The following is a 23,611-nucleotide window of genomic DNA, read 5'->3' as shown; positions in this document are numbered from 1 at the left end:
CACCGGGAGTTTTCAAAGCTTTAATAATAGTAATATAACTTTCATCCCAAACCGTGCCTTTGAAAGGTACCAACACGCTAGTAGGATCACGCTCGCAATGCATTAAACATATCTGTCAAAAGAAAGCATCACGTAATTATGAAATTCACGGTATATCGTCCTCAACTTCCTCCTCATAACTGTCGCCATCAAGGGCGTCTTCCTCAATATCGGAACGTACCTTTCCTTTACAGACAATGTATGTATAAACTTAGAGGTTGCATTCTTTCTTGGCGCACATATTCTACTGGTCTTAATCTTACCTTTTATACTCCACCGCCGCTGGTGGCCGTTAGAAAAATTACATAAATTGCCCGCTTCACTGAATAAGCCGCAGGGCTGAACATTCGGGAAATAAAGTAGTGGCTTATAGTCCGGAATTTACGGTAGTTTTTGATCATTTGGCCAATCCAATAAGAAGCTTGTAAAAAAATGACTATTTATGTGTGATCGAGGCAGCACGGTGGGCAGTGGTTAGCGCGTGTGCGGCACAATTCTGAGGTCATGAGATCGAACCTCTTGTGTGGAGTTTGCATGTTCTCCCTGTGCTTGCGTGGGTTTCCTCCAAGCACTCCAGTTTCCTCCCACATTCCAAAAACATGCATGTCAGGTTAATTGGCCGGTCCAAATTGTTCCTAAGTGTGAATGAGCAACCAGTTCAGGGTGTCCCTTGCCCACTGCCCGAAGATAGTTGGGATGGGCTCCAGACCTGCAGAGTCCAGGTCCCTATAACCCGGTGCGCCTTATAGTGCGGAAAATACGGTACCGTGCTTCTGTTTACTTATTTAAATACAGTGAGTCCAGCTCTTACCCAGGTTCGACCTATATTCCAGAAAATATGATAAAAAATGCCATTGGAAATTATACTCAAAATATCGTTGAATAAATATCTCTTGCTTTTTTTTCGGTGTACTTTGTTTCGCGTAGGCAGGTTTGGGACGAGCGCCCCGGTGTTGCAGGGCACACTGAGCAATAATCCCCAACGCACCCTCCCCCCCAAATAAACGTAGGTTAATCACGCTTTACCGATTCACCAATAAATGCATTCATGTTTATTAATACAAAGCTGGAAGAAAACAATACTCTTTACATGATTTATTCCGGTTATTAATTAAGCTCGACCGGCTTTTGAAAAAAGAGGGCGGGGTCAGACCCGGTCCAAGCCGGGAGCAAAAATCCCGCTATTTTATTTCGTTTTCTCAAATTGCCCGTCCGTTTTGTTAATCGCGGCAAAACAAATATCGCTTTTTCGTACGCTCCATTTGTTTGAAGCCCCCGCCCTCAAACCGGGTCCCAAAATACTCGTTCCCGGCTCCCATGTAATTAAAGAGCGCCTTTAGTGAAAACACTCCAATTAGTTGTGTGGATGTCGTCGGCGTTGGGTAGCGGGCTGGCCCCGGGGTACCTGGGGTAGGGGGCCCCGGAATGGAACAAGTGGAGGGTGAAGAAATTGGGGGAGGGGGGTGTTTTGGTGTAACTGTGCGGGGTTAAGCACTCCAAGAGGATCTTTGGTCCTGTGAGTTTCTAGTACAAGAAGACACAGAACTAGGAATTCAAGCCAGCCCCCTACCACTCCAACAAACCCTGACTAACTGAGACAAAACAACCCCCAGCTTTGATCAAAGCTCTGAAACCAATCCTACACCTTCCAATTCCAGCCACAAAGCTGATATCTTAACCGCATCAAACCTAACCTCACCTAACCCAAGATAGACCAGGGGTCTCCAACATGGTGCCCCCTACGGACAGTTGTAGTACCCACGTGACAAAATAATTGAGAAGCACTGCCTTAACCTAATCCAACCTAAAACAACTAAACCAAAACCTTAACCAACCCATCCCAATTGAACTTTACTCAACACATTGTAACCTAACCCTAACCAAACCTTAACCCAATGGAACACAAACTTAACTCACTGAAACCTATGCAGTCCAACCTAAACGAAAAATAACCTAACCCTACCTGACTTGACCTAACCTAACCAAATCTAATTTAACCAAAATCTAACCCTTACCCAACCCAATCCATCCTAACCAAAACAAACCCAATGCTTCACAATGTAACTTAACTCAAACTTGAACCAACCAAACTTAACTTGACCCAACCCAATCCAACCGAAACCTAATCTGACCTAACCAAATCAGATCCAAACTAGCTGAACAAATCATAAACCAACCCAATGCTTCTCAGTCTAATCTAACCCAAACCTTAACCAACCCAAAGAAACGTAACCTAACCAAAGCGAAATCTTAACCCAATGCAACACTAACTTAAACAACTGAAACCTATGCAGTCCAACCTAAACGAAAAATAACCTAACTCTACCCAACTTGACCTAACCCAACCAAATCTAATTCAACCAAAATATAACCCTTACCCAACCCAATCCAATCCATCCTAACCAAAACATAAAATAAAGAAACCCAATGCATTACAATGTAACTTAACTCAAACTTGAACCAACCGAACCAAACTTAACTTTACCCAACCCAATTCAACCGAAACCTAATCTGACCTAACCAAATCAGATCCAAACTAGCTGAAAAAAATCATAAACCAACTCAATGTTATTCAGTCTAACTTAACCCAAACCTTAACCAACTCAAAGAAACGTAACCTAACCAAAACCAAACCTTAACCCAATGCAACACAAACTAACTGAAACCTACGCAGTCCAACCTAAACAAAAAATAACCCAACCCGACTGACTTGACCTAACCTAAACAAAAATATTATCTAACCAAGATCTAACCCTTTGGTCTGTGCAGCCCTTTGAGACCCCTTGTAATTAAGGGCTGTACAAATAAGCATGACTTGACTTGAGGTTTTTGAGTTTTTCCTTGCCCTCATGTAGGTTTTAGATCAGGGGATGATGTCATAATTGTCTGTAGTTTGCAATAGTCTGTGGTCTGTGCAGCCCTTTGAGACTCTTTGTGATTAAGGGATAGACAAATAAGCATAACTGGACTTGAGGTTTTTGAGGTCCTCTTTGCCCTCATGTAGGTTTTAGATCAGGGGATGGTGAAATGCTAGTCTGTAGTCTGTAATTGTCTGTGGTCTGTGCAGCCCTTTGAGACTCCTTGTGATTAAGGGTGTCACAGATGAACATGACTTGACTTGAGGTTTTTGAGTTTTCCCTTGCCCTCATGTCGGTTTTAGATCAGGGGATGGTGTAATACTAGTCTGTAATTTGCAATAGTCTGTGCAGCACTTTGAGACTCTTTGTGATGAAGGGCGTCACAAATAGACATGACTTGACTAGAGGTTTATGTGTTTTCCCTTGCCCCCATGTCGGTTTTAGATCAGGGGATGGTGTAATACTAGTCTGTAATTTGCAATAGTCTGTGCAGCACTTTGAGACTCTTTGTGATGAAGGGCGTCACAAATAGACATGACTTGACTAGAGGTTTTTGTGTTTTCCCTTGCCCCCATGTCGGTTTTAGATCAGGGGATGGTGTCATACTAGTCTGTAATTTGCAATAGTCTGTGCAGCCCTTTGTGATTAAGGGCGTCACAAAAAAACATGGCTGATTCGACACTGTACTCGATTTATTTTTGGAGTTTCAGAGATGTTTGATTCAGTTTCCTTTTTCAACTGTTTGTATCTTTGCAACAGCTACAACACACACGTGTGTCAAGGCAACACAATGTTCTCCCTTTTCCGACGCACTTTTGATCACCTAAACACATCCAAATACACAAAAGGCACAAAAAGGAAAACTGGTCCGGATGACCCCCAAGCGATTTCATCTGCTGTCAATCAAGGCCGGCAGCTCCTCCGAGCGTAAAGCCAGCGCCTTATTGCAAATATTTAAACTTTGACATTTCCTGCATTTGTGTTCTGCATCAGGAGGTCAACATACTTCCTTAATAACCCCCTTCCCGATTGTAGCCCCCCCTCCCCTTCTTTGTCTTGAGCTCCAAATTGTGTTTTTATCGAAGGCCAATATGGATCCCGCCTCAAAATGTCATCCGTCAAGCTGTCGATGAATGCGTCTTTTTCGCTTTAATGATCGGCTCGTCGGGCCTGATGTGCCTTCCCCGCCGCACGTTTTTAACGGGAATCGATGGGGCAAATAACGCTCCGGGGGCGGCTCTCGCATGCTCGACGCTAACGCCGTTTGGCTAGCTGACGCTGCGCGTGAACATTTGATGGCGTATACCGCCGACGGAAGCGGCAGAAGGACAATTGAGCCGATGAAGGGGTTGAGGATAGGGGTGGCTGTCGTCGGGCTGGGGGTCAGTGTTCCCTCTAAGCTGCGCGCGTGCGCAATTGCGCACTGCATGCACATTCTCAGCGCACAAGAAAATCGAGCCAGCGCACAAAAATCAGGGCTCAAAATTATTAATTAAGAAGCGACTTAAGTCAAAGTTACAGTGCATGAAGGTCAAAATACACGGGTTCCCCTGACGCTGTGTTCTAAATGCGGTATTTTGAAGTCGAGTCGAAGGAGAACGAAGTTGAGTAAAGTTAATAGAGTTTGTCGGGAAACCGGCTTCTTCAGCTCGGCTCACTAAAAGGAACCGGCTCTTTTGGGTCCGAAACGGCTCTTCGGGTTGTTTTTGCTTCTTTCATCCCCATATGACCAAATATTATGTAAAATTATGCACAAGATGACTTGAAGGAAGAGGGGAATAGAACAAAAAAGAAAAAAATACCAAAATGAAAAAGTAGTGTAAAGCTGAGAAAAAAAACAAAAGGAAGAGAAAAAAAGAAGGAACAATTCAGAAAAAAGCCCCAAAAAAAAAGAAAAGAAAGAAATGTAGGAAAAAAGTAAATAGAGAACAAAAAGAAAAAAGTAGAAAAAAACACGGAAACAATAAGAAAAAGTTTGTGTTGCATTCAAATAATTTCCAATGATATCAAGTGAATTTTGTTGCCAACATTGTACTTCCACTAAAAAAATGTGATTAAGTACAGTTCTGTATCTTACAACCGACCAAATAAGCCCCCAAAATGTTAATATTATGTGACAAAATATATCAGAAAATAAAAAGAAATGTATATCTTGTGAAAGAATTGTAAGAACAAACGACGTTTGTAGGCCTTTGCAATAGTACATGAGTCACTTCATTCAAAAGAGAAAAATTATTTTGCATTGCCGCAAACTCAGCAAAATGTAACTTGATGTCAAGTTTTGGACATGTTTGGTAATGATTTAGTTGCCACACTTGGGATTGCTGTTGCTCACTGTTGTTTCAAGCGTTGCTCACCGACTTTGTGTGAACTCCCAGACCCGTAAGGAACATTACAGGGAACATTGCCCCTGGGGTATCTGCTACCCACATATACCCCCAGCAATGTTCCCTGAAACAACAGTGAGCAACAGCAATCCCAAGTGTGGCAACTAAATCATTACCAAACATGTCCAAAACTTGACATCACGTTACATTTTGCTGAGTTTCCGGCAATGAAAAAATGTTTTTCACTTTTGAATGAATTGACTCATGTACGATTGCAAAGGTTGTACGGCCTACAAACGTCGTTTGTTCTTACAATTATTTCACAAGATTGAGTCGGTTGCACGATACAGAACTGTATTTAATCACATTTTTAGTGGAAGTACAATGTTGGCAACAAGATTGACTCGGTATAATTGGAAATTATTGGAATGCAACACAAACTTCTTCTTTTTCCCTGTTTTTTCCTATTTTTTAATTCCTTTAAAAAAATATCATTGTGTTTACTTTTTCCTGAATGTTACATTTTTCTTTTTGATCTCTATTTACTTTTTTTCCTTTGTTTCTTTCTTTACTTTTTTTCTGGCTTTTTTTCTGATTATTTCCTTCTTTTTTATCAGCTGATCACTACTTTTTCATTTTGGGATTTTTTTCTTTTTTGTTCTATCCCCCCCTTCCTTTCAGTCATTTTGTGCACAAATTTACATAATATTTGGTCGTGTAGGGTTGAAAGACTCAAAATCAACCTGAAGAGCCGTTTGGGACCCAAAAGAGCCGGTTATTTTTAGTGAGCCGAGCCGAAGAAGCCGGATCTCGAAAAACTCTACTGACTTGACTCAACTTCGTTCTACTTCGACCTTGACTTCCAAATACCGCATTTAGAACACAGCGTCAGGGGAACCCGTGTATTTTTACCTTCATACACTGTAACTTTGACTTAATTCGCTTCTAATTAGCAATTTCGAGCCCTGATTTTTGTGAGCTGGCTAGATTTTCTTGTGCGCGAAAAAGCTCTGGATAGTGCGCAATTGCGCACACACGCAGCTTAGAGGGAACATTGCCCACGGGTCAGGAACCTTTTAGACCCAAAGAGCCATGAATTTATATATATTTAGACCAAGGTGGTTTTTATAAAGGAAGGCAATTGCCAAGAGGCAAGGGACAGACGTTTGCCACCATACCCGGTTTTGTTCCAGTCGTGCGTAACACTGCCACTGCCCCCAGCCCCTGCCACCTCATTCAAAATACTGATCACATGATTCAAGGGAAGGCTCTCAAACAGGGGTCTCCTACGTGGGGCTTGCAGTTTGGTTCTAAAACTAGCTCACCAGTGATGGGTAATCGTGATTTTCTAGGGCGTTTGCTTTCTAGCTGGCATGAGAAATGATTGACATGATCAGCGTCTTTAACTACTGTATGTAACATCCTACATGCCTACATTTCTGGTGTAAATATTGTGTAAATTATAACCTTTATCTTCTTTGTTTTCCTTTATCCTCACTGTTGAATGTGACCCTGGAGTGCCACGTCCAATTTCGTTATCATAACATGTTCAACCCATTTTGTAACAATGACAATAAAGGTTTATTCTATTCAATTCTACAATGTTTCAGTGGTTGACTGTGCTTATTTTAACTTAGCTTCTAACAACTACAACCTGGTACATTATAACTACATTGTAATAACATAGCAATAGCATAAGTTGCTTTATTAAAAATGAATTTCAAACTGGTAGCACTACGGACTTATCAGTAACAAACAATTAGCTCACAGTTTGAAAAGGGTTGGCAACCCCTGCTCTAAAACATAGCAAGTGCCATCCTCCCTGATCCTCCCCCCAGGCGTGCCCACCACTGCCACTCCCCCCTGCCAATGAAAGTGGTTGTGGGGGCTTGAGGGTGATTTATGAGGGTTCTTTTGTTTTTGTTTTGTTTTTTAAGGCAGGTGAGTGCCAAGAGCAGACATGGGGACTTGAGACTTAGTGACTTGGACTCGAGTCGACTCGAGTCGCTGTTTTTATGACTTGTGACTTGACTTGGACTTGGCAATCTAAGACTCGGGACTTGACTTGTGACTTGACTTGCCCAAGAAAAAAATACTTGGGACTTACTTGGGACTTGAAGGTGAAGACTTGAGACTTACTTGAGACTTGCACATGTGTGACTTGGTCCCATGTCTGGCCAAGAGGCATAGGACAGATGCGTGTTGCTATCCCTGATCCTGTCCCCAGGCTAGGGCTCCCCCTGACCCTGCCATGTCCCTTAAAACTGATTTCATCAGATGATTGAAAGGGTTCGGAAGGATGCCAGCTTTAAATGATAGCAGGTGACCAAAGGTATCTGCTAAAGGGAAGAGATTGGAGTTATAGGTGACGTAGATTTTTTTTTTTCTCTACAGACGGGGGACGGATCTCCAACCCTGCTCCTTTCCCTGAGCAGGCTTACCACTACAACCGCCCCTGCCAATGACAGGGGTTGGGAGTGGGGGTGGCGGTTTTTGTGGGGATTTAGGGGTACCGGTTAAACAAAAATGGTTTACAAAAAGGCAGTCAAGGGTGAAAAAGTGACATCCGCCACTGACCTCCCTGGTCCTGCCACAGCCGTATCAACGCTGACACTCCCCCCTTACCGTCTCACCTATAAACTGTTTTAATCACATTTAGTAGGGTTTGGGGGCTGCTGTGGGGGGACAACTGGTCTGAAAAATCCTGGATGACTGAAAATATTTTCATAACGGGAAGTGTGGGCCAAGAAGCAAGGGACAGAATAGTGATGCTATCCCTTCTCCTGCCCCCCAGGTGTGCCAACCACTGCCACTCCCCACTGCCAGTGAAGGGATTGTGGATGGGTTGGTGACTATGGGTGATTCACTTTTATAAGGTAGATAAGGGAAAACAAATGAGGGAAGGATACTGAAAGCCACCCTCTCTGCTATGACTCCAGGCGTGCCTACTATTGCCACTCCCCCCTTTCCCTACCACTCCTGTTGCCTCACTGATTTCTGTCATGATTGCCGATTGAGCGCAGCTGCGGCGGCTTAATTGGCACCAACAGCCCGGACAGCTGATTGGTGGACACTCTCTTTTTAAACCCCCCGGCTCTTGGAAGCTGTCAGATCGTAACACGAACTGTTGCCTTCAGCTCAGTAAGCCTTTTCGTCCGACTCCATTCCTGTCCTGCTTTTTCTGCCTGATCTTGACAACCTGTTTCCGGACCTGATTACGCCCCGTTCTGCCTGCCTGTTACCTGACCTGTTTTGCCCCGTTACCTGCCCGCCTCCTGCTACCGACCTTGTTTACGAATTCGACACCGCCTTTGATCTCCAGCCCCGGCCAACGACTTGCTATTCCCGCCTGTCTCCGATCCTCCTCGCTCGACACGGAAGTGCCACTTCCGCGTTCCCGCCACCTGGTACCTGTGTTCGTCGATCCGCAGTTGTGGAAGCAAGCCTTTCTCTCCCTCTTTTATCAATAAAAACTGAGAAAACGAGCGCTATTGGGTCCCGTCTCTGTTCCTGGTTTGTGACAGATTTCCTCATATGATTGAGGGTAAAGGGAAGGGTGATCGAGGTTTTTTTTTTAAGAAAAAAAAAAGCTTAGGCCCAGGCATGCGCCGCTGCCCTTCCCTGCCCCAGTCGTCCCAACCGCTGCCGCTCCCCCCTTCCCCTGCCGCCTCCTCACTTAAAAACTGATTTCATCACATGATTGAGGGGGTAGGGAAGACGACAGCTCTAAAACATAACTTTTTACCGAGCCGAAATCAAATATTAAAAATGACAGGTCTTCTAAGTGCGGCGAGCGAGCGCGGGTCACGCCGGGAGGGGCGGCGGCGGCGGCCTGTCAGCTACTATCTGTCAGCGCCAATTAGAAACAATCAAGGCCCAGTGAAAGGGAAGGTGATTGTTATTAAGCGGCCGGGCCCGGCCGGCGCCGGCCCAGATGTGGCCGTGCATATCAAAGAACCGGAAGACGGACCTTTCATTTCTGCATTTGCAAAAGACGGAGGAAGAGGCGAGGGGGCGGGGCTGCCGGGGGGGGCGTGTCCCTCGGGGAAGGGTGGAAGAATGCTAGCGCCACGCTTTGACCGCAATTATCAACTTGTGTACAAACATGCCGGGAATATGAGAAAATTGAACAAAAGCGACAAACTGTGATGCATAAAAATGGACTTTTGAGGAGCATATGATTGGAAAGCTTCAAGAGAAGGAGGAGACTTGGGATTTGGACGTACATTCATGCTATAGAATCCCAAATAAACTTTCGTAAAGCTTTCGTTGAAAAAGGAAGTGGAGGCAAAAGTTTTTCGATTTTTTTATTAATTTTCCCTGGACTTAGAGCACAGGTGTCAAACAGGAGGCCTGCGGGCCATATCAGGCCGCTAAGGGATTGAATCCGGCCCACGAGACAACACTCAGAGGAGCACAAGAGAAAAACAAGCGGCAGGTTGAAATATGTCCACTTGATGTTGCCAAAGCCAGGTGCCTCTCACAAAGACACTGTAATTGTATTTCTCTCTCTCTCTCTCTCTCTCTCTCTCTCTCTCTCTCTCTCTCTCTCTCTCTCTCTCTCTCTCTCTCTCTCTCTCTCTCTCTCTCTCTCTCTCTCTCTCTCTCTCTCTCTCTCTCTCTCTCTCTCTCTCTCTCTCTCTCTCTCTCTCTCTCCCACCCACCCCTTTTCTCCAAGTCTGTCCCGGTCTCTTTCACTTTCTGTCTCTTTTTCTCTTCCTTTGTTGCTAAGATCAATTGCTTTTCCTGGACATTGGTCACTACTGTCCTGTAACCCCGCCTCCTGCGGTGTGATTGACAACAACACGAGAAGGAAGTAGGAAAGCAGGAAGGTAAGTCCTGCATACTGTTTCCCAGGCTAGACCGCCGGTTCCCGCGCTCGCCTCAAAGTCTCTAGGTTGGGCCTATGCTTGATCCTTAAGATCGATTGGTTTTCCTAGACATCGGTCACTACTGTCCTGTAACTCCGCCTCCTGCGGTATGATTGACAACGGCGTGAGGATGCAGGAAGGCAGGAAGATAAGTCCTGGTTGCTGTTTCCCAGGCTAGTCCGCTGGTTCCCGCCCTCGCCTCAAAGTCTGTAGATTGGGCCTATGCTTGATCCTTAAGATCGATTGGTTTTCCTGGACATTGGTCACTACTATCCTGTAACCCCGCCTCCTGCCGTGTGATTGACAACGAAACGTGAAGGAAGTAGGAAAGCAGGAAGTCCCTCATGCTGTTTCCCAGGCTAGTCCGCCAGTTCCCGCGCTCGCCTCACAGTCTATAGATTGTGCCTATGCTTGATCCTTAGGATCGATTGCTTTTCTGGACATCGATCCTGTCCTGTAACCCCGCCTCCTGAGTTATAATTGACAACGGTGCAAGAAGGATGCAGGATAGCAGGAAGATGAGTCCCGCATTCCGTTTTCCAAGCTATTTCGCCGGTTCCTTAAAGTTCTATTGGTTGGGCCTATGTTTGATCCTTAAGATCGATTAGTTTTCCTGAACATTGATCAAGACTGTCCTGTAACCCCGCCTCCTGCCGTGTGATCGACAACGACAGGAGAAGGAAGTAGGAAAGCAGGAAGGTAAGTCTCACAGTTGTTTCCCAGGCTAGTCCGCCAGTTCCCGCGCTCGCCTCAAAATCTGTCGGTTGGGCCTATGCTTGATCCTTAAGATCGATTGCTTTTCTGGACATCGATCCTGTCCTGTAACCCCGCCTCCTGCGGTGTAATTGACAACGGAACAAAAAAGAAGCAGGAAGGCAGCCCGGTCGGTTACTCCCGCCTGATATTTTTTGCGCTCGGCTACCGTTACCCGCGCTCTACTACAGTTTCCCGCGCTAGCCTCAAAGCCGACGACGAATCAAAGACCCCCTCTCGTCATATATAAAAGAAAATATCTTAACAAGCGTCTGCGGCAGCGTCTCCTCCGCTTAAGTGGAAGCGTTTGACTCTGGGCTTTCAACATCATACACGAGTCAAAGTAAGAAGAAATGAAAAAATGGTCGGCATCACTCAAGCGTCCTTATTAGCATATTGAAGACTTGTGATAGCGCCGCCAACCCCCTTTATTTTTTATTTTTTTTTTTCTGACAGTCGGCTCCGGCGGGGACGCCGCGTCACTCATGTTTAACCACACTTGACTTGTCTAACCTGTTGACAACGTAACACACCTGTGCCGCTTTACGGTTGGTGTAGGGTTTTCAGTATCAATACCTACAGGGGTTGCCTTTCAAGCTAAGGGTTAAGGTTTTAAGTCTGGTTTGAAACTGGGTTTGAGTTGTTTGAGCTAGCGTTTTGATTTGAGTCGTTGGTTAAATTTTTGTCAATCGTTCTCCATCACTGGGTTGTTAAGGTTTTTAGATAGATATATAGATAGATAGATAGATAGTTAGATGGATAGACACTTTATTCATCCCCGCACCTAATTCATTTTAGTCAGGTTTTGAGTTATTTAAGATAGTTTTGATTTGAGTTTGAGTTATTTAGATAGACAGACAGACGGACGGACTGACAGACGGGCGGGCGTACAGACGGACGGACGGAGGGGGGGAGAGAGAGAGAGAGAGAGAGAGAGAGAGAGAGAGAGAGAGAGAGAGAGAGAGAGAGAGAGAGAGAGAGAGAGAGAGATGAGAGAGAGAGAGAGCTAGATAGATAGATAGATACGTCCCTCGAGATAGATTTGAGGTGGCGGACAAACAAGGGTTGGGTTTCAAGCTCAGGGTTATGCTTTTAAGTCTGGTTTGAAACTGGGTTTGAGTTGTTTAAGCTAGCGTTTTGATTTGAGTCTTTGGTTAATTTTTGTCAATCGTCCTCTGTCACTGGGTTATACGGGTTAGGACCTGACAAGGTTAAGGTTTTCAATCAGGTTTAAACCTGAGTTAGTTAAGATTCAATTGGAAGACGGGGTTATCCTGGTGCATCACCTTGTGTTTCTAACTCCAGTTATTGAGTCAAGTCAGAAAAACGAGTTTTGAGTCCTGACAGAGTTAAGGTTTTTAGCCAGGTTTCGAGTTATTTAAGATAGAGTTTTGATTAGAGTTCGAGTTATTTAGATGGATAGATAGATAGATAGATAGATAGATAGATAGATAGATAGATAGATAGATAGATAGATAGATAGATAGATAGATAGATAGATAGATAGATAGATAGATAGATAGATAGATAGATAGATAGATAGATAGATAGATGTCTAGATAGATAGATAGATAGATAGATAGATAGATAGATAGATAGATAGATAGATAGATAGATAGATAGATAGATAGATAGATAGATAGATAGATAGATAGATGTCTAGATAGATAGATAGATGTCTAGATAGATAGATAGATAGATAGATGTCTAGATAGATAGATAGATAGATAGATAGATAGATAGATAGATAGATAGATAGATAGATAGATAGATAGATACGTACTTCGAGATAGATTTGAGGTGTCGGACAAACAAGGGTTGGGTTTCAAGCTCAGGGTTATGCTTTTAAGTCTGGTTTGAAACTGGGTTTGAGTTTTTTAAGCTAGCATTTTGATTTGAGTCTTTGGTTAATTTTTGTCAATCGTCCTCTGTCACTGGGTTATACAGGTTACGACCTGACAAGGTTAAGGTTTTCAATCAGGTTTAAACCTGAGTTAGTTAAGATTGGATTGGAAGACTGGGTTAATACTGGTGCATCACCTTGGGTTTCTAACTCCAGTTTTTGAGTCAAGTCAGAAAAAAGAGTTTTGAGTCCTGACAGAGTTAAGGTTTTTAGTCAGGTTTAGAGTTATTTAAGATGGAGTTTTGATATGAGTTCGAGTTATTTAGCTAGATCGATAGATCATTAGATAGATAGATGGATAGATAGATACGTACCTCGAGATACATTTGAGGTGTCGAACAAACAGGGGTTCGGTTTCAAGCTAAGGGTTATGGTTTTAAGTCTGGTTTAAAGCTGGGTTTGAGTTGTTTAAGCTAGCGTTTTGATTTGAGTCTTTGGTTAATATTTGTCAATCATCCTCTCTCACTGGGTTATACGGGTTAGGACCTGACAAGGTTAAGGTTTTCAATCAGGTTTAAAAAGTTTGACTTATTTGGTATTCGATTTGAAGACTCATTTTTATTTTGAGTACTATCTTTTTTTATTTTATCATTTTTTACAAATTTTAATTTAAATATCTGTAAGGTTTTTTTTTTTTGTATTCATCATGTAATTCATTGTTTTCATTGTATTATTTGTGACATTATAAATTCCTAGTTTGGAATATTTATTTTCTATCATTATGTTTGATGTATTTTGATGTATTGTATTATTTTAATATTGATTTTAGTTGTTAATTATTATGTTTTACTATCCAATTTATGTTTTGTTATTTTGCTTTTATTTTTTGTATAGTTTCTTTAATTTGTTGATTGTATTTATTTGTATTCTACTTTTATCTTTGTTTGCATTATTTTTTGTTTTTTTTATAAATATATTTTCCAATAATTCATTTGTTTTTTGTAATTTTGTTTAATTTTCTATTGTATTTACACCGAAAATAATATTCTCAAAAAATCAAAACCAAATTAGGATACAATTGAAAATCAAAACAATTTGACCAAACGAGAAAAACATAACACTAAATACTAGAATAAATACAATAAACGAAAATATAAGTAATACATTTAATAAATATGACATCTGAATGGGAGAAAAACAGGAAACAAGTTGTGACTAAAAACAATCGATACAAAAACATACATAATCATTTTTGGTGGGCGGCGGCCTCTACAGATCCATCTCAAGGTGAGCTTCGCCCTCCCTGCACTTGGGTCCCCCCCCTCAAGCGCCCTTTTAACGCCTATTCCTGCCCCCCCCCCTCGCCCATCTCCCTTGCACTATGAATAAATTGCGGCTGTCCGGACATGAAAATGTCAAATACCTAAAATACACCCAGGCTAAATAGCGTATTCATTTTTAATGCCCGCTCATCCTACGCTGCTATTCTCATATCGGGAACGTCTGCCGACAGCTGTTGCCGCCGAAGACGCCCAGACCGCGATTTATCGGCCGTGGCGTCACAAGAGCGGTGGGACCTTACTAAAAACCCTACCTGGGCGTGCAAAACTTGGGTGAATTCCTTTTAAACTTGAAACTCAAATAAAACAGCGTGAAAACCCAACAATTCAAAATCCTAATTTGAAACCGTAAACTGTGTTTCAAGCCTAATATGATTTTAAAACCCTCATTCGGACATATAAGGTTTTAAGTTACGTTTAAACCTGAGTTCAGAGTATTTGAGATAGGGTTTTGGTTAATGTCTGAGGGTAGGGTTTCAATCTTGGGATTGTGTTTAAAGTTAGGCAAGTTAGTGTTTTAGTTTGAGACTACTGAGTCTCGACAAAGTTGGGTTTTAATTTGGTGTTTGAACCTGGGTTTTTCAGATTCAGACCTAAAAACCGCGATTTATCGGCCTTGGCGTCACAAGAGCGGTGAGACCTTACTAAAACCCTACCTGGGCATACAAAACTTGGGTGAGTTCCTTCTAATCTTGAACTTTAAACTCAAATTAAAAAAAAGTCAGTCAGTTTTTTGAAAATGTGAAATCCCAACAAATCAAAACCCTAATTTGAAACCGTAAACTGTGTTTAAACCCTGTTACGACTTCATTCAGAAATGTAAGATTTTAAGTTATGTTTAAACCCGAGTTTAGGGTTTTTGAGATAAGGTTTTGGTTAATGTCTGCGGGTAGGGTTTTCTATCTTGAGATTGTGTTTAAAGTCAGGCGAGTAAGTGTTTTAGTTTGAGACTACTGAGTCTCGACAAAGTTGGGTTTTAATTTGGGGTTTGAACCTGGGTTTTTCAGTTTTAAACCTGAACTCAAATAAAAAAACGTTAGTTCTTCATTTAAAAACGTGAAAACCCAACAAATCAAAATCCTAATTTGAAACCCTTAACCGTATTTAAAGCCTGATATGACTTCATTTAAAACCCTCATTCGGACATGTAAGGTTTTAAATTATGTTTAAACCTGAGTTCAGGGTATTTGAGATAGGGTTCTATTTCATGTCTGCGGGTAGGGTTTTAATCTTGAGATTGTGTTTAAAGTCAGGCTTGAAATTGAAAGTGTCGGTTTCCAGATGAGTCCGGGTTATTTAAGATAGCATTTTGCCTTAAAACATGGGATTAATCTGTGTATGTCATCTACCGTAGCAAGGTAAGTACCATGGTGAGCTAAAGCTGGTTTGGGTTTCAATTTGGAGTTAGTGTTAGTTTGAGACTACCAAGTCTCAACAAAGTCAGGTTTTAATTTTGGGTTTGAACCTGGGTTTTTCAGGTTTAAACCTGAGTCTTTTGAGGTAGGTTTGGATTTGCACGTTGAGTTAATCTTTGTAAATCCGCTTCCAGAGGCTGGCTAAAGCTTGGTTTGGGTTACAAGCTCTAGCTAGTGTATCAAGTAAGAGTCTCGACAAAGTTAAGGTTTTAAGTCAGCTTAAAAACTGTCTTTGAGTTTTGATGTCTCAGTTGATCTTTGTGATCTGTCTTTTACAGAGGCAAGGTAAAGGAGGTTGGGTTTCAAACTTGAGTTAACGTTTCAAGTCAGGGATCATTTTGAGTATCGACAAAGTCAGGCATTTAAGTTGGGTTTAAAACTCGGTTTGAGTTAATAAGCTTTTTATACGAAACCCAAATTCTATGTAAGAATGTCGCCCAGACATAACTAATACTACGATTGTGATATTAATTTTTATTTTTATATTTGTTATTGTTTAGTATGTCCTGACATGAAAATACCTTATACCTCAAATACACGCAGGTTGAATAGGGTATTCATTATTAATGGCCGCTCATCCTACCCTGCTATTTTCATATTGGGAACGTCTGCAGACAGCTGTTGCCACCAACGACACCCAGACCGGGATTTATCGGCCGTGGCGTCAGTAGAGGGGTGGGACCTTTCTTAAAACCCTACCTGGGCATACAAACCTTGGGCGAATTTCTTCTTATCTTGAACTTTAAACTCAAATAAAAACATAAAAACCATGGTCTATTATTTTTAACAGCGAAGACTCATCAAATCAAAATCCTGATTTGAAACCTTAATATTTGTTTGATGCCTTCAAGTGTATTTATTTAAAACCCTCATTTGGACAGGTTAAGTTGTTTTAGGGTACTGTAATTTTAAACCCTCAACCTGATTTTATTAGATTATTTTTTTATAATTCTGGCTCCAAAAATCTTAGTTATGATTGAACCTTGATCGTTTCAAAAACCTAATGTTAGAACCATTTAATTTGAAACCTTGATTTGGATCTTTTAGTCTTTTTAGCTCATTTCAAACCAATAACATTATTTGAGACCTTATTTTCAAATGTGATTTTTTTTTCTCTGAAACATTTGTTTGAACATATATAGCTTTCCAAAAATGTTTTTGACTGGTGAAAACCTTATTTGATATTTTAATCCTATTTTAAAAACCCTGATCATCATTGGAAACCTTAACCTAATGTTTCTATCTTTAATTCAAACCATTCGGCTTGTTTAAAATCTTAACTTGGATCTCTTTTCGGCTAACATCAAAGACTTAATTCCAAATTTGAGGGTTTTTTTTTCCCTTTAAAAAAATGAACTTTCCGAAAACCATGTCACTATTTGGAAAAAAACTAACTCTAACTGGAAAAACCTAATTCATAATTTGAATCCCAATTTCAAACCCTGATTACATTAAAAACCATTAGCCCAATTCCTTATTTTTCTCCAAGTATTGTTTTTTTCAAACCCTAACCCAAACCTAATGAAAAACGTATCCGAGAAACTCCGGCTTAAATAATCCTTATCCCAGTTTGCAACGTTGATCCTCCTTTAAAAACCTTAACCCAGTTGTTTAGTCTTAACTGGAATCTAGTTTGAAACCCAAATTAAAATCCTTCAATCCTATTCCAATTTATTTTTTTCTCCTTAATCCATTCCTGTCAACCCGTAAGTTTTTGCAGTACGAAGTACATTTATGATGCATTTTAAGACGTGTACGACGTACAAGAAAATCTGTACGGAAAAACACAAATTTGACAATTTTGGGTACCATCCGATCACAAAACGGCAAATCAAACGAGTTCGCCGCGGAAGCCTCTATCTCGGTATGTTGTTTTTTTCCGTCGCAAACGAAGCGAGCGGTTTGCTGCTGCTGTGCGCATGCGTCTGCCGCCTCGGATTTCTCGTGGTAGTTATGTAGTAAAAGAAAGTCCGTCTCTTTTTGGAGAACCGGCTTTTTTGGCTCAACTCATTAAAGAGAGCCGGATCTCAAACGGCTCACTTGCTTTGATGCATTATACTACGAATCATTATTGTTGTATAAAGAAGTTAAGGAAAAAAGGAAGTATATAAGGAGAAAATGAAAAAATATAGGTTTGTGGTGATCCCTTTTAATCAGTATATATATATGAATAATAATTTAATGCAGAAAATGAATTCACAATTTGAATAAGAAAATGTATTATTCTACTTAATTATATTTGCATATATTTTTTCCTTTTACAGTGAACGTCCAAGCGACTTCATATATATATATATATTTTTTTTATAATAAACCTCATTCATGTCGAGCAACTCAGGAGCTCACAACAAAATGTTATTGAACAATATATATGATATAACGAAACACATGTACAATATAACATGTTAAACTACATCAATAAACACGTTTGAAAAAAAAATATGGTGTAAGATTATTTAGTATTTTGTAAGAGAAAATACAACATTTTGTAAGGGCATGGAGCCCTGGAGCTTGACAGGTATGCTATTATTTCTCTAAACCCACTCACTTATTCCAAACCCTAACTCAAACCCAACCGAGAACCGTAACCATCACCGCATAACGCAAAAGCTTGTCAAATGCATTTCATCAGGTTTGGATTTGATTTTAGTCTCAACTGGAATCTTGTTTGAAACCCAAATTGAAACCCTTCAACCCTGTTCGGGTGTATTTTTTTTCTCCCTATTATTCCTCTAAACCCACTCACTTATTTTAAACCCTAACCCAAACCCAACTGAGAGCCGTAACAATCACCGTATAATGCAAAAGCTTGTCAAATGCATTTCATCAGGTTTGGATTTGATTTTAGTCTCAACTGGAATCTTGTTTGAAACCCAAATTGAAACCCTTCAACCCTGTTCGGGTGTATTTTTTTTTCTCCCTATTATTCCTCTAAACCCACTCACTTATGTCAAACCCTAACTCTTTTGTCGCATCATACTAACATTTTTGGGGGCTTATTTAATCGGTTGCACAATACACAACTGTATTTAATTACATTATTTTAGTGGAAGTACAATGTTGGCAACAAGATTGACTTGGTATCATTGGAAATTATTTGAATGCAACCCAAATTTTTTTTCTTCTTTTTCCTGCTTTTTGTTCTATTTTTTTTAATTCCTTTATAAAAGATCTCATTGTGTTTATTTTTACCTGGCTGTTACTTTTTTCTTTTTGTTGTCTATTTACTTTTTTTTCCTTTGTTTCTTTTTTTATTTTCTTCTGGCTTTTTCTGAATTTTTCCTTCTTTTTTCTCTTCATTTTGTTTCTTTTTTGTCAGCTTTTCACTACTTTTTCATTTTGGTATTTTTTTCTTTTTTGTTCTATTCCCCCATTCCTTTGAGTCATTTTGTGCATCATGTTACATAATATTTGGTGATGTTGGGATTAAAGAAGCAAAAGCAACCCGAAGAGCCGTTTAGGACCCGAAAGAGCCGGTTCCTTTTAGTGAGCCGAGCCGAAGAAGCCGGTTCTCGAAAAACTCTACTGACTTTACTCAACTTCGTTCTACTTCGACTCGACTTCAAAGTACCGCATTTAGGACACAACGTCGGGGGAACCCTTGTATTTTTACCATCATGCACTGTAATTTTGACTTAAGTCGCTTCTTAATTAGTAATTTTGAGCCCTCATTTTTGTGCGCTAGCTAGATTTTGTTGTGCGCTGAGAATGGGCGAGCAGAGTGCAACTGCGAGGGAACACTGCCGTCAACCCTGTTCCAATGTATTTTTTCTCCCTATTATTTCTCCAAACCCACTCACTTATGTCAAACCCTAACTCAAACCCAACCGAGAACCGTATAATGCAAAAGCTGGTCAAATGCATTTCATCAGGTCCGGATTTGACTCTCGCCACCTTGATATACGATTCAATTAGACTAATGCTCAACATAAATTGCTCAACTACCCCGCCCCCCCCTGACTCGTAACCCCGCCCCCTTCCCCCTCCACCGACCGTACGATGACATTGAAGGTATTGACATTGCGACCGTGGCGGCTGCGGCGGCAGTGTGGGCGCCGTGCCACCCGAGTGTGTTTTTAGGCGGCATGTGGCAGATGATTATGGCAGATTATCACAATCCAGATTGTTACAAGTCGACAAATGTGTGCGTGTCCGTGTGTGTGTGTGTTTGTGTGTGAGTGTTGTTAAAGCTACAACGCCTTTGGGGGATAAATGTAACTGGCAAGTGAGTGATGAACAGTTGGCGTTTGTGCGCGAGATGTTCTTCAGCAAAGACCGACGCCGTAAACTTTACTAAACAGGAGGGAGGGGAACGACAAAACAAAAACGAAAAAAAAAATAAAAAATAAGGGTTTTCGGAGAGTAATCGATTACTTTTGTTGTAAATGTAATGTCATGTAAGGTAAATCTGCATTTCTATAGAGGTTTTCAAGTCAAGTCAAAGCGCTTTACAATGTGCTTCACACTTTTCCCCTTTTTACACACTAACTAACTCGGGGGCCACACGTAGTAGATTAAAGAGGAAGAAAAAGAGAGATAAAGAAATAAGAGAAAGAGGGAGGGAAAAGGAGAGAGGGCGGGACAAAGAAAGAGAAAGAGGGAGAGAGCGCGAGAAACAAAAGATAAAAAGTCGTGAGAGAGGGGGGAAAGAAAGGAAGTGGAAGAGAGAAATCCAAAGAGAAATAGAAAGACAGAAGGAGAGAAAAGAGAGAGGAAAGTGTGACGGGTAGGAAGAGAGAAAGAGAAAAGAGAGAAAAGGAAAAAAGTAAGTTAGAGCTAAAGAAATTAAAAAGATGCAGAGAGAGAAAGAGACAAAGAGCAACAAAGGAAGAGGAAAAGAGACACAGAGAGTGAAAGAGACAGAGACAGAGAGTGGAAGAAGAGGGTGGAAAAGAGGGAGAGAGAGAGAGAGAGGGAGAGAGAGAGAGAGAGATAAAGAAATAAGAGAAAGAGGGAGGGACAAAGAAAGAAAAAGAGAGAGAGGGAGAGAGCATGAGAAACAAAAGAGAGAAAAAGAGAAGTTATGAGAGAGGAGGGAAGAGAGGGAGAGGAAGAAAGAAATCCAAAGAGAAATAGAAAGATATAGGAGAGAAAAGAAAAAAGTAAGCACAAAGGGTAGGAGAGAAAGAGAAAAGAGAGAAAAGGAAAAAAGGAAGTTAGAGAAGAAGATAAAGAAGTGCTTACACAGGGTTTATACACATTTTTCATGGCCAAATTTTAGTACTTTTTAAGGACTTTCAAAGCCAGTTTTCCAATTTATCCAGTACCATTCAAATAAAGGTCTGGTGTGCGTTTGAAAAATGCATTTTGCACACAAATGTATCTGTGATTTACATATGCAATTTTTAATCTCGTGTGCGTGTGAATAATTCTCAAAACATTTGTTTTTGAAACAAATCTCTCCTAATATAGGTGTTGGGTAAAAATGACAGTAATATGTAGCTTAAATTTTCAATTGCAGGAAGGTCTTCTTATTGCAACCCCATTTGGCAACGTTTTGCTCTGCTTACACAGGGTTCATACACCTATTTCATGGCCAAACTTTTTAAGGACTTTCAAAGCTAATTTTCCAATTTATTCATTAAAAAAAGTCATGTATTTTGCACACAAATGTATCTGTGATTCACATATGCAATTTTTAATCTTGTGTGCGTGAGTTCTTCTCAAAACATTTATTTTTGAAACAAATCTCTCCAAATATAGGTGTTGGCTAAAAATGACAGTAATATGTAGCTTAAACTTTCAGTTATTGCAATGTATAGCTAGGAAACTCAACCTTCATTGATTGAATTGCCCATAAAAATGTACACAATTGATAACCAATGTTTGCACTAATACACATTTTATAGTGCCCTATTTAGCTGTAGCATGCACCTGTCCTATTAATGGCGACCCATAGGGGGCGATGACACTTCGCAGGAAGATGAAACTAATGCCAGCTGCCGTTAACGATAAGGGAAGAAATGCACCGGCAAAGCAAAGCCACCAAGGAGCAGTGTCGGCGATATTTACAAGCTGACTTGTTGCAACTCGCAACAAGTTCAAGCATTTACAAGCACGTCATCCAACATTTAAGCACTTTTCAATCCATATTTAAGCATTTTTTTAAAACACCGGCACGAAGCCTGTGCTTACCTTAGCACACCAACAGCATACTGGAGTGAAGCTCGATGTGGGATGGAGCCGCCAGTAGCTGGCGCTGCCGGCGGGAACGCCACCTGAAAATACAGCCACAATTAGCATTAGCGGCGCCGTTAGCATTTGCAGAACAATTAGTTCTGGATTCTCATCACATTTCTAATGACATTTCACGTCTTTTTATTGCTATTAAATGTCAAAAACAGGTCAAATTTAATGAAATCAAAGTGTTTTCCCAGAGGCTACCCGAGAACTCCAAACACCTCACCCAAAAAGCTGCTTTGTGACCCTCAAAACTTCATTTTAGTTTGTGGAAACAAAATCGAACGAAACAAATGTAAAGAAAGTGCAAAAAAAAAAAAAAAAAAAAAAAAAAAAAAACAGACAGAAATGATCTATTGTCAAGAAACAGAACCGGATCAGGACCCAAACGTGTGAAGTGCTCACACAAGTCTGGCGTGGAAAGACAGGAAGTCAGAGACCAACGAGATCTATTCCAATTGCCCGAATTAATATCGAAGAGATGGGGTCGATACCGGACAGGACCGGACAGACAGGATGAATTTCGAGAATAAACAGAACAACCTAGACGGGAACAAAAACTGGAGAGAATAATAAACAGGACAAAAATTGACAGAAAAAAAACTGGAAACCGAAATTAAACAGGACAAAATAGACAGGAACAACACCGGACAGGAAATACCAACAGGAACAGTCGAAACCCGCGGGCTGACAAAGGAAGAGTGAGAGCACTGAGCTTAAATAGAAAGTCAATCTGTCAACGAGCCGCAGCTGGCGCCACACGGGCGGGGCCAATTGGGCGCCATGGCAACCGTGAAACTAATAGGTTTTATAAAATATGTAATATGGATCTTATTTTCCAAATGATAAATAGGTTTGGAATATCAGATTATTTATAAACAACATTGAGGTTTATGGAGAGTAAAAAAAATAGAATAATTTGATGAATAAAACAAAAACAAAACTGTTTTTTGGGACATTCATTCATTCTTTGAGTTTTTCCTTGCTCTCAGGTAGGTTTTAGATCAGGGGATTGTGTCATAACAAGCTGTAGTTTGCAATAATCTGTTGTCTGTGCAGCCTTTTGAGATTCCTTGTGATTAAGGGCTATACAAAAAACACGACTTATTTTTGTTGGATACTCCAGGTAAAATGTTAAAATAAAATAAAAATAATAAAAAAATAAAATAAATCCAAAAGAATTAAATCCTAAAGTAATCTTTTTTTCTTTTTTTTTTTTTAAACACAATGACGTCAGCTCTGTTCTTGTGACATTTTGGGGTGATTTTAATTTTATTTTGAAGGCCACGGTTCATCGAAAATAGTGTCAGCTCTGTTTTTGTGACATTTTCGGGGGATTTTCATTTTATTTTGAAGGCCGAAGATCATCAAAATGATGTCAGCTCTGTTGTCGTGACATGTTTGGGCGATGTTTGTTTTATTTTGAAGGCCACGGTTCATCGAAAACAGTGTCAGCTATGTTTTTTGTGACATTTTTGGTCGATTTTTATTTTATTTTGAAGGCTAAAGTTCATCAAAATGACCTCAGCTCTGTTGTCGTGATATAATTGGGAGATGATTGTTTTATTTTGAAGGACACAGTTCATCGAAAACAGTGTCAGCTATGTTTTTGTGACATTTTTGGGCGATTTTTATTTTATTTTGAAGGCTAAAGTTCATCAAAATGACCTCAGTTCTGCTGTCGTGACAAATTGGGTGATGATTGTTTTATTTTGAAGGCCACAGTTCATTGAAAGCAAAGTAAGCTCAGTTTTTGAGACATTTTTGGGCGATTTTCATTTTTTTTGAAGGCTTAAGTTCATCAAAATGACGTCAGCTCTGTTTTCGTGACATAATTGGGTGATGTTTGTTTTATTTTGAAGGCCACGGTCCTGGCAAGCCAAGTAAACGCTGTCATAATGGCCAAAATGTCCTTTTTGGGGGTTCCAACAAGTCCCCGTCTCATCACGTGCACAACAATATTTGCTGTGAGCGATTCTAAATAG

The 23,611-nt window shown here is 40.6% G+C and overlaps 1 protein-coding gene across 2 annotated transcripts in view; it reads right to left on the bottom strand.

Annotated features, from left to right (window-relative positions):
• The window catches only part of znf536 (zinc finger protein 536), a 391,766-nt gene that overhangs the window by 227,488 nt on the left and 140,667 nt on the right, over positions 1 to 23,611 (bottom strand). For both annotated transcript variants that reach the window (XM_088333467.1, XM_088333466.1), the window contains exon 4: positions 21,582 to 21,664. The gene's annotated coding sequence lies outside the window, so the exon portion shown is untranslated. The remainder of the gene's footprint in view (positions 1 to 21,581; positions 21,665 to 23,611) is intronic.

Source organism: Urocampus carinirostris, chromosome 4 (genome assembly GCF_059441175.1).
Source record: "Urocampus carinirostris isolate Australia breed hairy pipefish chromosome 4, RoL_Ucar_1.0, whole genome shotgun sequence".
NCBI lineage: Eukaryota > Metazoa > Chordata > Actinopteri > Syngnathiformes > Syngnathidae > Urocampus > Urocampus carinirostris.
Note: the sequence above shows the minus strand (reverse complement) of the source record. Positions and strands in the feature narration are given on the sequence as shown.